Source organism: Odontomachus brunneus, unplaced genomic scaffold (assembly GCF_010583005.1).
Source record: "Odontomachus brunneus isolate Ranch 3 - 2012 unplaced genomic scaffold, Obru_v1 Obru_scaffold_148, whole genome shotgun sequence".
Lineage (NCBI taxonomy): Eukaryota > Metazoa > Arthropoda > Insecta > Hymenoptera > Formicidae > Odontomachus > Odontomachus brunneus.
In genome coordinates this window covers 757,750-772,749 of record NW_022639598.1, presented here as the reverse complement: position 1 = coordinate 772,749, position 15,000 = coordinate 757,750, and the positions used below count along the sequence as shown (strand labels likewise).

General features: G+C 44.7%; 1 protein-coding gene across 3 annotated transcripts in view; it reads right to left on the bottom strand.

Annotated features, from left to right (window-relative positions):
• LOC116850545 overlaps window positions 1-15,000 on the bottom strand; it is a 163,253-nt gene that overhangs the window by 132,526 nt on the left and 15,727 nt on the right. Inside the window, exon 1 of one of the 3 annotated variants that reach the window (XM_032828953.1) lies at window positions 2,186-4,664. The exons of the other annotated variants lie outside the window; for them this stretch is intronic. The gene's annotated coding sequence lies outside the window, so the exon portion shown is untranslated. Of the gene's footprint in view, window positions 1-2,185; window positions 4,665-15,000 lie in introns of those variants that run through there. 3 annotated transcript variants of the gene reach the window in all.

Sequence of the window (15,000 nt, the reverse complement as noted above, 5' to 3'; positions counted from 1 at the left end):
CCGAAGCTGCGCCGTATCTTCGTGGATTACGCCGCGTAATTCCGCGGCTGTGGATCGGTTGCGATAAAGTCGCGGACGCCGTAAATCACTAATTTTATTTCGAAACATTAAACGAAACATCCCGCACGCGCGCGCGCGTACAGCGCGGACACACGGCGGGGAAATGTCGCGTTTCGGCGTTCGCGTCACACGCAACGCGCGTAACGCACGACACGGAAATTGTTTCCGGAATTATTCGCCGAGAGTCGAATGCGCCTCGCCGGCGATTATTTTGATTACCAGTCGCCGCGATTGTCGGATACCAGCCGCGTACGCCGTACACTCCCGACTGAGAGGGGGAACGGGGTGGAAGGCAAAAATGTATGGGGGCTGCGGAATCCAAATAGGCTCGTTTAAATTCGAAATTTCTAGTGTCGTCCTTTCCCTTGTCGTCCCTCTCCCACGTTCGCTCTTCCTCTCTCTCTTTCTCTCGCGGTGTGCGGGTGTTGCCTTCGCAATTTCGTAAACGATGCATATGTATAAGCCGCGAAACGGCAGATTTAAATACTGGAAATATTTTTCCGGCCGGCATTATAAAGCTGCCTGAGAGGCGAAAACCTAAATCATCGTGACAAGCCCGCGACCGCGTCTTTAATGAAGTCGCGTTATTATCGCGCTCGAGTGTCTCGCGCGCGTACGACGCGACTGTCGGCGACGTGAATAGTCTCGCTTCGAGGGATAACGGTGAAGAAAGGTATAAGGAGATTGGAATAAACACTGTACGCAGTTCTGTGGATGCCTTGTCATCTATTAGATCGATAGTCACTCCAAATTTTCGACTAGTCACATACGTTTTGGGATGGAGTGTGCCCTTTGCTGATAGATCGACGTTACCTCTCAAGATTTGACGTCGCGTTATCTCTCCAGAAAACGCATCCCCTGTTTTTTTTTTATTGACTAACGTGAGAAACGCGTAGAGATAGAAGCAAATGTGGCTGGTCGAAAATTTTTAGTGACTATCGATCTATCGATGATAAGGTATCTGCAGATATATTGTCATTAGCACGAGATGATTCGCAACTTTCAATGATTCAGAAATTTTCGGAAACAATGCCTCGAGTGCGGCCGATCGCTTATTTTTTCGTTATTCGAGATATTTCTCGAGAAATGCGCCGAGTCGAAATTTTTGGTTCTTCATTAATTCTACAAATTTCGTTAAATTTGAAGGACCAGTAAAGAATCTTGATATAAATCTATTCAAGTCCTACCTTGATGCTACAAATAGTTGCTTATTACTATGCTTCATGTTGAAGTTCAGAAAAGCATTCAATCAAGAATTATTTAATATTTCATTATTACATATTCTATTTGCGCTTATTATTATCAATATCTATATAATCAAATAATATATATAATTAAATATTCTAATTAAATATATATTTCTAGTTACATTTATTATTAATTATAAAATCATTTATAATTATAAAGTCAGCAATTATATAAATTATTAAATTATAATTATATAATTATAATTACAATTATATAATTTATTTAGAAAGCTGCAGACAGAATATGTAAAATGAGAAAATATTAAATAAAGATTAAGGTGTGATTGCATAAAGTAATGTATTTTTATTCTCGTAATCTTTTGTTCTCTTTCTTTTGAAAGTCTCAATAGGTTTTGAAACTCTTAAAAGAGCTGATAAACAAGAAGCTATAAAGGCAAAGATAACAATTCTGTGTCCAATAATGCTGTGTTTATCGATAGAGGATTAAATTTGAATTTCGTTGAATAATAAGGCTATACAGAAATGAAGAAAAGCATCGTCAGATGTAAACAAGATCGTGCTCGCAGCTTAAGGAGCATTGTTGAACGTAAAAATCAGCATTTGCGGGATTTATATTACATTCTAAGACCGGTATTCATAGTTAGAATTATTTTAAAAATATCTGAGAACACAGTTAATTGCAGTTTCATCCTCGATGGATCGTTATTCAATTTTTTAGATCTATTTTTGGTATGAAATAGTATACTGATACACAAGTTGGCGAATAATTAGAGATTGATTAAGCCGTAACTACATTTCAATTGCTGATGGACTATCAATGCCGCCCTAAATTTCGACTCGGGTATCTCTCATTTCCCGATAAATTCATCAAACACCCGTCAAAAACGGAAACCTGCACAATAAATGATTTGACACACCTTGGAAATGTATGATGTATCGCTGCCCGCGTCCTTCATTCCTGGTTTCCCGATTCAGCGTCGTGACTGCTTCGTCGTAGTGCGCCGGCACTAACACTGACACTCGCGTATGTGAGATTTGACTGCGAATACACGTGTTCAATCACGCGATGCCGATGATGAGAGCCTGATTAAGTATTCCGCGAGTCAACAAAATGTTTTGATTACCCGAGGGAAACGAAAACGCGGATGCCCGCGAGATGCGCATCGCTCGCTGGCTCGAAATATACTGGAAACATCCAGCGAAGGTACGCGACGCGCAAAGACCGGTTTGATCCGCCTTGAAGGTCCACGATGTTTTGAAAGTGACAATTGTTATTATCACTGGATCGTTCAGTGATGACGTGACGATTAACGATTCACGCGGGATGACGTAGGCTGTTTTTGCCCTTTATTTTGTGTATTGTTACGCGAAGCGTATTTTTCCGAGTGTGTGCCGAGTGTTACATTACATTTATAAAATATTCCGTACGCCAGCTCTTAAAATATTCAACTGGACTCTCGGCGTTATCGCATTAGTTAAAACGTGTTTTTCTCATGAAATCCATATCTATGCAAAAGCATGTTTATGCCATAAGCTAGTGACATGGCGGTGTACAATCAGGAATGTGAATGCTGCATCAGGAAGTCAAGACGAAGGATACCGAGAGATCCTGATCGCGATACATCATATATCATCAGATGAATAAATCTGCATTTAATACACAAACTTCCAACGTCAATGAAAAGAATAAAAAATAAAAGAGTTTATGAAGAAGGAAAATTTGTTGCCTTTCTTTATCCGTTATTTAAACTTGTCTATTAATCTTTATTGAATTATTCAAGATTTGCTTATCGTGCATATTCCATCTGCAGTTGAGTAAATTGCACGATTGATAAACTGCTTATTGAAATCAAGAGAAAAGATACCGATGGAATATTCAGATAATCGAATATTAAACAATTCCGAAACGAGTCCTTTTTTAAGAGCGGTTCAACATGGATAAAAATAATTGCATTACATAAGCGTTTGTGTATTATCAGATTGGAGCAATAACTTGTACAGGGTGTTCCCGAGTTCGAGAAAATTTATAGGGTTAACACCGAAAGAAAATTTCGACGCGAGTTCATCACTCTGCGAATTCGCGGAGGAAAATCGTAATTTTCCTCTGACGGGGGGCGTGCCCCCTCGGTCAGAACGTCGGTTCGTTACGTTCCCGTTCTTCCGTGGAACTCGTCGATCGTCGTGTTCGATTTATTGGCCCGAATAACGACGCTGACCCGAAGATCGTCGTTAGCGGCCACCTTAAACAATTCACGGAAGACAAGACGCGGGCAATTACGGGAATCGAGCGCGAGCGCGGCGATGGCGATGGTGAAGCGGTGGCGGCGGCTGTGGTGTCCCGACTACTCGTTCACGCTAATTTTCGAGTTTGCGTGTCATACCGGCGAGGGGAGGCAGCGAGCTACCGCTGCAATTGTTTTAATTAAAGCAATGCTGTATCCGTCGTAAATTAATACAATGCACTAATTGCCCTTGCTGATACGATCCTGCAGATACACAATTGGATACGCAAACTCGCGAAACAATGCCTTTCATCTCGATATTTCCCCCTAATTCTCGTCGTCGTGCGAAACTTGGCGTCTACGAACTCTAATTTCATCCGACTCCATCGCTCTCGCGCAAAAATGAAACTGCGCGCGCGACCGCGGGAGTCACTGAATTCGGATCCGGAGAGTCAACTGGAGCGGCGGCAACGGCTCCCGCTTTTCATTACCGTAGATTATGCCGTTGATAGCGCGACGCGACAACGTTTACGCGCGCGCTAATCGGCGGAATAACCTTAACGCGTAGAATAATTAGATTACCGGTATTTTGTAATCGTACATATTCGTTTCCGGATCGCACATTCACGTGTTCGGGTGTCATAATGACAGATTACAGTGTGCTCTCCTCTTTCTTTAAATAATCAATAAATAATAAAACCCCAGCGTGCGCGCGAAAGAGAGAAATGAATAAAATAAAATCCTAAAGACTATAAAATCCTTCACGATTAACCAGAGAATTAATCTAACAATAATTAAAATTAACTTCGTTAAGTAGCGTTTTAAAGACGGGTGGAATGCAACGTGCACAGGCGGAATAACGCATGATGCCGTGCGTCCTATCTTTTCTCGTCAAAAGAATGAATATCAGGCCAAAAAAGACAAGTAGCCGATCGCCCGAAGAGTCTTATTTTTCACACGCTCGTCGCATCTTATGCAACTTCATTTCGCACTGTCGGAGTTATACGGTATCGCTCTCTCTCTCTCGATATTCGCCGGCTATATTTTTCCCGGCGCGTTTCGTTCTCTCTCTCTCTCTTTCTCATTTTCTCCCTTCCTCTTCCTCGCTTGAACCATCGCGGTTCGATCGCCCGTAAACGCTCACATAACGGCAACTCACGAGACTGCGTCTGCTCGCCGTCCGCTGTACGTCCCGAACGTACGAGTGTGCACCGCCGATATCGGCGGCTATCGTTATCATAACCGATCCGTAGCGAATACACGCGCGATACCTCTCTTTTCGCGGGCGTAACTCGGTAACAGCCGCGTCCCTCGAACGTTTTCCCTTAATCAAGCGCGGTCATCGCGATTCAGCGTGCGCGCGTGCACACACACACACACACACACGTGCATACACACGCGTGTACGAATGTGCACACAAATGCATGCACACCACGTTATTTTACCGCGACGTTTACCACTTTTACGCTTATACCCGGTTATCGTGCGGGGATGAGTGGAGACAGAGGGAAACGGAGGTAGCAGGAACAGGATGCGGAGGAACGTCAGGCGGGCGGAGAGGTGGGACAGGGGGAGTGAGGGAGGGGGTTAGCGAGGGAGGGATAAATCCGTGTTGCGACGTGCGCGTCGTGGGCGTTTACACGCGTGGACGAGCGAAGCGTGGCGGAGCGGAGCGCCATAGCCACCCCCGCCTCGGCTTAGTGCGTGTAGCGCGACCATAAACAACCGTGCAACTTTCACGAGGACTTTACCGTGGCCATTACAGCGACCCATTTCCCGGTAGCGGTTCATGAGCGGACGTGCGTCTCCACCACCCGCGCACGTTCCTCGCCGGCGAGCGGGTTCGCGAGCTCGCGACCTAAGCTTCGTAAGATAATTGTTCATCAGGGGTTGAGTGTCAGCCGCGCGCGCGCGCGCGCGTTAATGCTGGCGGCACGCGAAATGGCGCGTCGTTATAGCCGCGAGACTATCGCGCCAGGAGATCAACCGAGCGGGTGCGAGCGAGCGAGAGATGCATACCGTTCCGTAATCTGGTCGCGCGATAACGGACCCGGTCATCGTCCAATTCATCGCGTATATGAATTCCTCTTGATCCTAAGAGAACACGTCCGAGATATGTAGTCCTGCGGCCGAGTACAATGGAAACGTTCTCGAGCAATACCGGGCATTTTTGACGAACGACACACTCGCACGGACATCTCGTCAGGTCGCTCGCACATCACTCTGCGAATCTTTGTTTATCGTCGAACTCAATTGATTAATTGTTACTGACGTAGATTAATTGATTGCATTGATTAATTAATCGCATCGTTACAACGTAGTGACAACGGCGGTATAAAAAATAATTAAATGTAAATAATACTTTGTACGAAGCTGTTTAAGCGCGGTAAAAGGTACAAATATTTCAAATTATGTCCCTTTTATATATACATAGTGTCCATAAATTAATTCAATCATCAGTTAATCTCTTGTACACTAATCGACAGAATAATCAGGTAATTAGGTTACCATTTTGGAACCATATAAATTTATTTCTGATCATTAATATGTAAAGTTTACATAGTGATAGGTGATTCTGTACCTGCATAATAATATACGGGAAATTCTAATAATCAACAATGAAGCGAAAGATTAGTTTTGACAACTTAAAATGAATTAAATGTATTTGATTTCAATTTGATATAATGAACTAATCGTTTCAGCAAAATTTAATTTCTTCAAAAACATATCTGTATAAAACAAGTTTACATTTTAGTTAAATGAAGCGATGACAAAGCTCATCCAACACATTATTGATCGTATTATCGTATTTTAAGTTTTACTTAAAATTTCAGAAGCAAAATTGATCGTATTATGCGGTTAGATGAAACCTTCAGCAGTTAAAAAACATCTACATCATACATACAACTCTCTACGTTTTAATTACATTGACACATTTAACTATTTCGTTAATTTTTTATCATTATATGTGTGTGTGTTATGAAATTTCGATGCCTCAATTTTTTAGTCAGATTCTGGTAATATGATTTAATTCACTTATTGACTTAACTCGATTTCACTTTATGCAACAAAATTTGTGTAACTCTGAATTGAATTGAGAATTGAATTTCTTCTATCTGTTTTTCTTCAGTGTAATTACTTTGTGTGTCAAGGCTATTCTGCCGGTTAGCGTACAATCAATGGAAATCATTTCAGTCAACGTGGTCAATCCTCACATACAATGCTGAGTTTGTGAAACCTAAACAAATATTCCGTTCCTCACCAATTTTCATAAAGAGTCTGAAAAAATTTCAAAACAGCGCGCCACTATGTTTGCAGATTTTACTTTTTTATTGCTCCACTATAGCTGAGACTTTTCTATGTGTCTGAAAACAAAATGTGTTCAAACATATCGATTTCCAACAAAGTTGTGATGGTTCAAAGGTACTGTCAGACCCATATTGTACTTTGTAAGTAGTAAGTCCAAAATATCATGACTATATGTGAAGTGTTTGAAAAAACAAGAAGCATAACGTTGACCCGTGATTACTCTCTCTATACCGACTCTTCCCAGCACACCTACGCCTCATCATTGTTCCACATTGGACTACTTAGTAACGAAGGTTAGGACACCTCTGCTCTTGCTTCGGTATCGATACTTCGTCTCCGACATGAGCTATCGGATACAGTGCTTCGCTGGCGCGTGCAAGTATATCGAGGTAACATCCCTAACGCCTGCGGCACTGCGCGAATCGACTTTCATGAATCATCGGCGTATCGCCGAACCGTGTCGATCTCGTGCATCAGTTATGCACTTAAGGGGGATCCCCGTGGTGCGGCGAACAGATGTGCGGCGATCTCGAGGCGACTCGTGCCAGCGTCCGACATTTATGCGCCGCGTGATTTCGCCTTCACTCCCCTAATTTCGATAGCACGGCGACGGGAGCGGGAAAGGGGTGTGAGAAGGTGCGAAACGATGTCTCTCTCTCTCTCTCTCTCTCTGTGTGGTCACGGTGAAAATTTCGATTCGACCGGGTGTAATAAATTCGGCAAAATAATAACATCGAATCGACGAGATCGCCGATAAGGCCAATAATAACGTCGATGATAAGAGCGGTGATAAATATTCGGTGGCTTTTATCGTGGATGGGCGCCCGCGCGCCACCCTCCCCCCCCCACCCGTATAACAAGTTCGCAACCGGGGGAGATGCACGTATATAACGTTAACTTTTATAGATTGTTAAAACGCGTTACACGTCGGTGCGACGTGGGACGCCAGTGTTTTAATCGCTTGATTGAACGTAACTACGTCGGCGCTTGTAAAATAATGCCACCGCGCCGCGACGTTTAATGACGCCGAGGACGGTACCAGCGACGCTTCGCCGCGTTAGAACCCACTAGGCCCTGTGTTAAAGACACGATATTGAAATATCCAGAGCCGCGCAGGGTGTTCCAGATTCGAAACGGCGGACACGATACCGCGGAAAGCCAGATCGTTCAATTTTTAATAACCACGGCTCTCTCCGCACAGCTTTTTTTTCTGCTGCAAGACGCGGAGAGAATCTCGGAGATTCTCGACGAGAATTAAACTCGAAAAAGCGCGAATGCGCGACGCGATAACTTATTCCTCATTTAATTTCGAGTAGACTTCACTTCTCGCTCGGAACTTCCGTGGCTTTACAAAGATATTTAATGTTGAGTATCAAAAAGTTGCGAGGGAGCGCGCAGATGGTGTCGAATCCAAATTTTCTTGGCGGAGAGAAGTCTGCGCCAACTTGGTCAAAGAATCCGCGCGGATGAAAGGACGTGCGGGCGAACTTGGGACACCTTATACACGGGAGGAGCCAGATAGCAGTCGCGCGTCCGGATACTTAGCAGTGGCGATGGCGGTTATACGCCGTCCTCGTGTATAAAGCACGAGCGAAAATAATGCGCGTGCGCGACGCCGGCGAGAGGACGGCCGTAGAGGAGAGACGCGGCCGGAATAATATAATATAATGTAGTTCGCGGAATTATACTTCATGAAAGTAAAAGTTGCATCGTTAACTTAATTGCGGCACTTCGGCCGCTCGTGCAGCACCTTTACGGCCGGCAATTAAAATCAAACGACGGCGAAGCGTAGACCACCGACGATCAGAGCGTCGGCGATGAGAGAGCGTCGGTCGCGCCGATATCACGACTAAACCATCACCCGCTTGCAGTCATTAGTCGAGTGTGTACAATAATAGCATAACAAACAACGAAACGACATACAGGAGTTGTTAAACTGTCGGACCGGTAGCGACCAGTCGAATCTGTAGCTCGGATTTAATCGCTTTAGCGTTCATTTCGCGCAGACTCTTTAACGTAAAGACGAGTCGTTCGTTTGTTTCGCATTTTATTTCCGCTACGAGCATAACGAGGGGCACAGAGAAACGTCAAAAGCAATTTCACACGATGTGCGAGAGCGCGGGAGTAGGTCTCACTCATCATTGTTAACACATTGCGTAACGGCTCACATGAGATATCTCGTGTTTAGCAAATCGTAACGCCGAGGTCAGGTCACGAGATACTTTGCACACTGCTAATAGCACATTAATAGCGAATAAACGTCGGAAAACTTGCGATTTCTTTTTTCTATATCCATGCAATCAAATTTTGCGTTATTGTATATGGAGACAATATTATATTTTCCTTCCTTATCATTTAAAAACCTTTAAGTATTATTATGTTTTTAACAATGCAAAAATATTACATTTATTTTTTACGTATTTTTACATTAAAAGTTCTTTTAAATGAAAAATATACACATGTTTTACTAAAATAAAGTTGCTTTTCATTAAAGTAATTGTTTATTCCACTTAAATAAAACAGATTTAAATTGAAATAAATATGTTATAAGTATTCACACCGATAAATATTTTTTATTTTTCCTTTCAATATAGTCAAATTTTAATAGTACATTTCGGTTTTTAAAATATAAATGGCACATATGAAATGAGGGGAGAATCGGGTTGGCATGAAGTGGCCTATGAGGCAAGTCTCCCAAGTAAACTCCGCGAACTCCGCGTGTTAAGCGGTAAATAAACTGATCGAACGCGGTCAAGAATTTCAGCATGATAACTTCATTAGTTTCCGATAATTCTCGAGCGCAAATTGATCACATTGTTTGACACCTTTGCATCGAAAAAGTGCACCGCACTTACTTAAGTATGCAATTACTTAAATAAAAGCACAATCGAGATAATTGCGAATCTTCTCGGTGAAGGAGGGAAGAGACGCACACAACGGATATCGCGTCTAATAAAAGTATATCAAAATAATGTTTTTTCTGATTCTCCAACTTCTTATCTGTCGAGGTCGCAATGGTCATAAAGGTCACGGGTTACGTATTGCGCAACGACGTCTTCCCGGAGCGAAACTAAAACGACCGATGTCGTTCTGCGGTTTCGAGCCAGATTCGCCGGGCGTCCCGTATTCTCGTCGGCCGCTCGCAATTTCTGTTCGCGATAGGATTCGATACTCATTTCTCGCGGCGTGACGACGAAGCGCGGCGCAGCGCGGCGCTTGCGCGCTTGCCCAACGGCGCGATTTTTCGACCCGATGGGCAAGCAAACGAATGAACGAACGAACGTTCGTTCATTCGTTCTCTCGCTCGCCGGGTTAATGCCGGGCGCGCGCGAAATGGCGCGTTACGTCTCGAAACTATCGCGCGGGGATCAGTTCGCCGCAGCCACCCCCGCTGGGTATCGTAATTTCGTCGATAGTAACCGGCAACAACGACGCCACCGTTGTTGTTGCCGCCGCCGCCGCCGCCACTGCCATCGCCGCTGGCGCATGGTTTTTCCTACCCCGCGGATGCCATCCAACCCCCTCGCCGGTTTATACGCCACCGCGGTCGTGGCGGCTTTCGGTCTTGCCGATCCGCCGAATAAGCGGAATACAGCGGAACCGCATCGATACCGACGACGATACGCGACGGTCGTATTTACTTAACCCGCCGCACCGACGCGCGGTATTTATGGCCAAGAAATAGTTAATTAATAAATGGGTGTCGTGTCCCGGTGATTAATGGCGAAATTCGGTTGCCCGCGCTAATCCGCGTCGGTGGCGCAGATGAACTAGTCCAAAGCCCACTTTGGGTCATCTATAATTCACGGGAGATTTCGGGGCCAACGGATTCTATTTGTGGAAGGACGCCTGAAGAATCAGAATTGCACTTATAGATATGGCATATATATATATATATATATATATATATATATATATATATATATATATATATGTACACACGTACAATGTGTCCCACACCAACCACCAAATATTGAAACGACAGATAGTAGAAATCAAACCAAGACAAAGTCTCTTTTGCTTTTTTTTTAAATACAAGCAACACTAACGACTAATTGAATAAATTTATAGTTTTAATAATTAATTTTATATAATTTTAATTAATTTTATATAATTTTAAATAATTGATTTTGATGTTTGGCGTGTTCTAATTGGCACAAATAGTACCGTATACCGAAAAAATATGAATCTTCGTCTCTTAGACAAACTTTGATATTCTGATTAATAAATTCTTCCCACTGCCTCCCTTCCCACCCAATTAATAAGAACAGTGAAGCTAGGGTTCATGTTTTTTCAGCGTGCGGCATTATCTATGCTTCCAATTAGAGTATGTTAGACATCAAACTTAATTAATCAGTAACCTGTAAACTATTGCTCGTATTAAAAAATGGCAAGTGACTTTTTACCTTCTATCATCTGTGATTTCAGTAGGAAGGTTGGTGTGGGACACCTTGTATACATGTACATATAGCATGACGCAAAGCGCACAGATGACCGAGCTCGCAAAAAGAGAAATTTCCACAGAGGATTGAAATTAGATTTGCGACTTGGATACAGAAAGGGACAGAGTATCGTGGGCATCGATGCCACTCGACATTTTCCCAAGGACGATTGTATATGTCATGGTATCGGTACGGCAATCATAACGGTACAAAAAAAAAACACTTGCACAACGATAAATCGTACGGGAGGAGCAGTCGAGGAAAATTAAATTACATGAAATTTAAACGAATGAGCGAGGGAGAAAAAGGAGGAGGGAGCGTCAGAGTGCGCGAGGAGCAGCGAGAGCAAGAGCGAGAGAGATAGAGAGAAAGAGATTAATATCTAATATAGGAATACGCGGTATCGCGCGCAGTGTGGACGATCTATCACGTAATGGACGATTTGTGGGGGATTCAGATTTATTTCGAATCGCGTCGCAGACGTCGGGCAATACGCGGCTATCTGATCGTCCGGGAAATACGGCGGTGAAAAATTGGCGGAACGGTGGCACCGGTTAAAGGTCCGGGGGGTTAAACACGGTATTACGCGTCTCTTGCACGCGTCCTCTCTTCCCCTTCCCCTTGCTCAAACTTTCTCTGTTCCTCTCTCCGGCCGATGCGACTTCATATTTTCCGCGGGTACACGAGCGTATGGAAATAAGAGCAGAAATAAACGCGACCGGGACAGTCGTTCCTCGGATCCTCCGACGTCGTTTGCATTTCTCATAAGCGCGGCCGTTTTTTCGCGGCCATACATACACATTTTTTATATCCACCCTGACGGTCGGCAGTCTGTGAAAAAGAAGACAGAAGGTGTGAGATATTTACTAAGTGCTTCGAGAGCAAGTCCCCGAGAGCGCCAGAAGATCGTCATCACACACAGAGCCATAACATTGGGGCGTAAAAGTCATGTATGAAATTAGCTTGTAAGAGAGTACATTAGGTAATGACACAAGCGATATTATTGTTATTACGTAAGTCGGCTTAAAGCGGAACGAGAGAGAGAAAGAGTGGGTGGGGAAGAAAAAATTCCAATTTATTAATACACTGGGATCATCTCGATTTCCCTTAAGTGCATACGGGAATAATGGACAGTTCCGGACAATGACGCTCTCGTTGCATGAATATTATATCATAAAAATGATCGCGTCGTTATCGCCTAAGGGCGGAGGAATTAAACGCTCGCATTATATATACCAACCGCCTACGTCAAACGTAATGCATGTAACACACTACGTCAGCACAGGCAGGTGGATAGAGAGAGAGAAGGAGAGGAAGCAATTCTCGAGCGGGCCGAGCAAGAAGACGCGCGCGAACGAACGCGAATTAATTACATCCTGAGGAACAAGCGTGCCAAGGATCTTGATAAAAAAAAATTGAAAAAAGGAAAAGGAGAAAAAAATTACAGAGGACACCGCGGGAGCGGATAAAACGCCGGTGAAGATAGTAGCGAGAGACTAGGAACAAACAGTCAAGATAAATAACAAGAAAGATTAAGACCGAGGCCGAGCAGTGTCGGCGAAGATAGAAACGGGGGGAAGGAGGGGCGACAACTCTTTAATATTTGCATATTGCACTCTCCGTAAGGAATCAGAACAGTGAAGAAAGATAGTAGGAGATTGAGAGAACGAACGAGAGAGGGACAGAGAGACAGAGAGAGAGAGAGGGGGGAGCCGGAAGAGAATCAATGCAAAAGCGCGACCTCCTTCTCTCGCCAAGTGTTAAATTAAATTATTATTATCTTCATTATCATTAAGCATACCGGGAGATAGTATCCTCTCCTCCTCTCGCCCGGCCTGCCGTTCGCGGCCCGCGATATACATCTAGGGAGAGAGAGAGAGAGAGAGAGAGAGAGAGAGAGAGAGAGAGAAAGAGCGCGCGCGCGTTGCACACATACATGCTCGCTGCGCGTACACGATGCACGCGAGTATACGCGGCATTTCTATGTATTCGTAGATAGGAAGGAAGATCGAGGTACGAGATGTCGGCGCGCATATAATTCTCCCGGGGCGCCATTAAATTGTATTAATCCACTTCCATCACGAAATTGGAGTTCATACACGATAAACGTACGTACGTACGTACGTACATACGTACGAGGTACCCGCTGCGAGATGCCGCCGCACGCTCTCCGCGAGGGTGCACTTTCCCGTCCCCCAGTTGCTCATCTATCCACCTGCACCCCCGCGCAAGGGTTCTTATTGATCTCGAGACAAATTTTTTTCATTCGATATCGCGCGCGAGGATCGCCGCGACACCCTCGTTTCGCCCTTATTAGCCCGAAGCGAGAGAGAGAGAGGGGGAGAGAGAGAGAGAGAGAAGACGGGAGAAGCCTCAGCAAAACCGAAGAACGGATGGGGGATAAGGGGTGGTCCGCTATCGAAGTATCGATACTTCTTGCGTCTGATACTGCCGCGACCGTCTCAGTCTTGCCGACACTTTGTTCGCTCTGCTCACCGGGGATCGATTACGCGAAATGAAGACGTTGAGGATCTCCCTCTCGTGGCCGATAATTCTGTAACACTCTGTATACGATCTGTACATGTATGTTCGAGAAAATCGTGTATCGCTGTTTGCCGGGATTCTCCTTGATTTATCTTCCTCTTCTTGTCGCACGAGTTATCAAGGCGACGCCACGACGCTCTGAACGATTCTACGGAAAGCGTCTTATCGGCTATCCGATCGCAAACGGTATCAAAAGTCCGTTAAATTATAAGTATCCCAAAAAGTAGTCGTTACACACACACACACACACACACGCACGTCCGCATACACCGTGTTGGTAATTGGGTCGTACGCCGCGGGGTCGGAGTTACCTCCGGATTGGAGCTCCGCTCGCGTTTTCCGACAATGTCGTTGTTTATCCCATATCGCGAAATGAGTTTCGGAATGAGTGGCGTGGGAGCGAACGTAGCGCGAGGGGTGCAAAGAGAGGCGCAACGAGAAAGAGGAGGAAGAGGGGTGAAGAGAGCATAGGGGGATGCGAATTCTCGGAAATGCATATCTCGTATGCCGCAATCGTTTCGCGAATTGAAGAGCGCGCTGGAAAAACTCCGACTGGAGAGGGAGGGGGGGAAGGTGGAGGGCCAACGGGGGTTTGGCCGGGGGTGAGACGCGAAAGGGAAAAGCGACAATATACTTTTTATCTGTGTAGCTACCCACCACATCACCGCCGCCTGCGCTATCATCTATTTTTTCACGCGTTTTACATTCGTAAACCGAATACTCCTCTGAAATCCGCGACTGCCCGCGCTGTTCTCTCATAAAGCCCCGAGCTCGCCTGCGCACTTTATGCGTGCGCTCGCGCGCATTAAGAGACGAAACATCGCGAGGCTGATGCGTAAAAACTCGCGCGTAAAAGCCAGCGAGTATAAAATGCATTTCCTCCCTCCTCTCGCATGATATCGAATCGATGCTTTAGCTTATCGCGAAATTTTTAAGGATTCCAGCGAGTTAAATGCACTCAGCGTTGCAGGACAGATATACGAGCTTCAAACATCCGAAGCATGATCGCGAAAAGGAGCATTTCTCTAATTCTCCCGATGAAAGGGAGAATTTTTTATATATCCTCTTCCCTCCAATGTGCCACGTGGAACATACAACATAGGCAACTATAAATGTTCGGCGCTTGATTTCTTTGAGCCAGTGTCATCTTGATCGAATTAGCGCAATTGCGCTTTAAGATTTTTGCGTGCAGAGTCGGGGGGGGGGGGGGGTTTT